Consider the following 4512-nt stretch of genomic DNA (forward strand, 5'->3'; position numbering starts at 1 on the left):
TTGCTACGTTTTATTATTTTGTGGAAGGTTTTTATTGGCTAGATTCAGTTTATCAATCTGGATCTTTTTAGAATGAAGAGACGGATACTAGTGCGTAAAGAGGTATGTGCACAAGGATACATAAACTCTTTTCTGATTGCCTGTTAATAAAATAATAAAACTTTATATATTGGCTTGTATTCGGCAGACTGAATTCGTATTGGTTTTTATTATGGTTTATAGAAGAGGCTTTGAAGCTTTTGTAATTGGTAGCAACGAACAGGGCCAGTAATTAATATGTGGGTAAATATTTACTGTAGCACAATATTCCTTATGAAGGAAACAACTATTTTTGGAGTGTTTATTGGTATTCTTGAATTGTTACGCTGCAAATAATTAAGCAAAAGCCGTGTTTTTCAAACTCGTAAAATTCAAAAATCTATGATTGAAAATCTAGGAACAAGAACATCACCTAACCTAAGGTTCCAAACCTAACCTAACCTAACGTAGGATCTGTGTCCTTAGCCTACCCTAAGACTCAGTCTCAACCTTGTATTATCTGTTTCCCACCTGGCCTCACTCTTGGCAAGGTAACACTAAACATAATCATATTTTGTAATAACCATATTTTTTTTCTCAATAAATCAATATGAGAGAAGATTAATTATATTACCAATAGAAAAACAGACCTACTTTCACTTCCTCATATGTAAATTAAAACTAAATTATTCCTCTTAAATCCAGTGAAAAAAACTGTTATTAGTTTAACTCAATTATCTTTAAAATAAAGAAACATACTCTCTGTAGCAGATATTTTTGGAATTACGAAAGGAAAGAATATCAACTTTATATATTGTGAAATTGATTCTAAATAAAAACTCCCTGCCCGGTGATTGCCAGACTGGGGTTCAAATCCCGCTCCAGCTAATTAGTTCTGGTGTATGCATCCTCAACATCCTTGTGAGCTAAGGATTGGGGGCTTTAGGGAGCGTATAGTTCTACCTGCTGAGTCATCATCAGCCATTGCCTGGCCCTAAATGGTCGTAGCTTGGATGAAGATGCGGTTGAGCCCTGATCATATTTATAGGTAGTAGGTTGGCCAGGGCACCAGTCACCCGTTGAGGTACTACCGCTAGAGAGCTATGGGGTCTTATGACTGACACGATAGTACTACATTGGATCCTTCTCTCTGGTTATGGTTCATTTCCCATATTGCCTACACACACACACACACACACACACACACCGAATAGTCTGGCATATTCTTTACATATTCTCTTCTGTACTCATACACCTGACCACACTGAGATTACCAAACAATTCATGTTCACACAAGGGGTTACTTTCCTCTTGATAAGGGTCGGAGGGACTCTTTAGCTACTGTAAGCAGCTTTTCTAGGAGAAGGACACTCCAAAATTCAAACCATTGTTCTCTAGTCTTGGTTAGTGCCATAGCCTCTGTACCATGGTCTTCCACTGCCTTGGGTTAGAGTTCTCTTGCTTGAGGGTAAAATCAGGCACACTATTCTATCTTGCTTCTCTTCTCCTTATTTTTTTTCTTTTAAAGTATTTATAGTTTATAAAGGAGATTTTTATTTTAATGTTGTTACTCTTCTTAAAAATCTAATTTTTTTTTCGGTTTCCTTTCCTCACTGTGCTATTTTACCTGTTGGAGCCCCTGGGCTTATATCATTTTGCTTTTCCAACTAGGGCTGTAGCTTAGCAATTAATAATAATAATAATAATAATAATAATAATAATAATAATAATAATAATAATAATAATAATAATAATAATAATAATAATAATAATATATGGTCAGTCTCTACAGTAGAGCATTTTCTTGCTTGCTGTCCCTAGCCTCTGCCATTCATGAGTGGACTTTTAAACCTTTTTATTATTATTATTACTTACTAAGCTACAACCCTAGTTGGAAAATCAAGATGCTATAAGTCCAGGGGCCTCAAACAGGGAAAATAGCCCAGTGAGGAAAGGAATCAAGAAAGAATAAAATATTTTTAGCACAGTGATAACATGAAAATGAATATTTCCTATATAAACTAAAAACTTGAACAAAACGACAGGAAGAGAAATTAGATAGAATAGTGTGCCCGATTGTACCCTCAAGCAAGAGAACTGTAACCCAAGAGACAGTGGAAGACCATTGTACAGAGGCCATGGCACTTTCTAAGACTAGAGAACAAGAGTTTGATTTTGGAGTGTCCTTCTCCTAGAAGAGCTGCTTACTATAGCCAAAGAGTGTCTTCTACCCTTACCAAGAGGAAAGAAGCCACTGAACAATTACAGTGCAGTAGTTAACCGCTTGGGTAAAGAAGAATTATTTGGTAATCTCAGTGTTGTCAGGTGTATACAGAGGAGAGAATCTGTAAAGTATAGGTCAGACAATTCAGCGTATGTGTAGGCAAAGGGAAAGTTAACCGTAACCAGAGATAAGGATCCAATAGAGTACTGTCTGGCCAGTTAAAGGACCACATAACTCTCTAGTGGTAGTATTTCAAGGGGTGGCTGGCGCAATATTAAATGGAAAAAAAATATGACCTTGTTTGAATACGCAAAGAAAATATAAGGTTGATAAAACATTATCATAAATCCAGATTCTTTAATGTTGATTAAACGCCTTTATCACGAAATTTGATTATTATATTATACGTTTCTGACTAAATAATTTGTTAAATAATATTGTTAAATAAGACTATTTTCCTTTTGAGAACTTTTCATATCTCATCATTTTTTTCAAGATGTTTTTTTTGAATGAATATTACAAATATTATTAGGATGTTCAGATTCCTTTTTTGTAGTTACAGAAATCTTAGATTTACATTAACGAATATTGCTGTTTTAACTTTATAATTGCGTGTGGATTTCATACGAAGAACTTTAATTAATTTTATCAAAATTTGTAGAAATAACGTCGTTATCAATAATTTGGTTTGTAAAGAAGAAATATCTTTCTCCTATTCCTAGTTATCATCCTCTATCGTGTAACAAATTATTGAAAAAAAATAATTAATTATTATTATTATTATTATTATTATTATTATTATTATTATTATTATTATTATTATCATTATTGTTATTATTATTATAATTATTATTATTATCTTTATTGTTATTGTTATTTTTATTATTATTATTATTATTATTATTATTATTATTATTATTATTATTATTATTATTATCATTATTATCATAAAAATAATAATTATTATTATTATTGTTATTATTATTATTATTATTATTATTATTATTATTATTATTATTATTATTAGTATAATAAAAATTATTGTTATTATTATTATTATTATTATTATTATTATTATTATTATTATTATTATTATTATTATTATTATTATTATAAAACCAAGGGCCTCAACAGTGAAAAATAGCCGAGTGAGGAAAAGAAATAAGGAAATAACTAAACTACATGAAAAGTGATAGAAAGTTAAAATAAAAATTTTAAGCGCAGTAACAACATTAGAGGAAGATCATTCCACAACATGGTCACAACTGGAATAAAACCTCATTATTATCAATACTACTATTTTGATTATTACTATCACATTTACAACCCTAGCTGGAAAAGCCTGAAGCTATATACCCAGGGCTCCAATAGCGAAAAATAGCCCAGTGAGAAAAGGAATTAAATAAACTATAAGAGAAGTAATGACAAATTAAAGTAATTCATTTCAAGAACAGTATCACCGTTAAATTATATCAATCATAAGTATCAGTCAGCCCATTCAAAATAAAACACTCACTGCAAGTTTAAACTTCTCTTAAGGTTCCTTCTGGATGTCAATATAGACAGGTGATGTAACTCAAAAACGAGTGGAACAACTAATCACCTTAATAAGCAACTTTATATTAATCTTTCATAATCTGGTGATGTTTGAAGCGTGTACTGAAGGCTTGTACTTACGATACCAATCTGTACTGTAATTGAAAAAAAAAAAAAAAAAAAAAAAAAAAAAAAAAAAAAAAAACTTCTTTTTAGAGAGAATACAATAGAGAATATGAAAAAAAAATGTTAAATTCTTAGATCATGGTAAAAATATATCAAGTAAAAACGAGCGTGTCACGATTAATTTACTGTATCTATGGAATGGTTAAAATGACTACATGTCTTCTGTTATAAGAAGAAACTCTTCAAGGCAAAGTTTAATCTGTGTAGTAAAAGATTTCATTTTGTAACTAAGATCGAGTCATAAGAGAGAGAGAGAGAGAGAGAGAGAGAGAGAGAGAGAGAGAGAGAGAGAGAGAGAGAGAGAGAGAGAGAGAGAGATTTTCTAAGGATTTTATTATGTGTGAATTGTTATCTAAAAAGTAAAGAATAATTAAAAGAAAGATAAGAAGAAAATTCTTATTATCATTACAATTGAGAAAGTAAGAAATTAATCCATATATTTAATAACAATTAACTTCAATATTTTTTGGAAAATATATAAATATTGATTTATCAATTATCCTATGTTTTTGTAAGTATAAACATTTTATATTATAATTTTCTCACAC

Source organism: Palaemon carinicauda, chromosome 32, assembly GCF_036898095.1.
Source record: "Palaemon carinicauda isolate YSFRI2023 chromosome 32, ASM3689809v2, whole genome shotgun sequence".
NCBI lineage: Eukaryota > Metazoa > Arthropoda > Malacostraca > Decapoda > Palaemonidae > Palaemon > Palaemon carinicauda.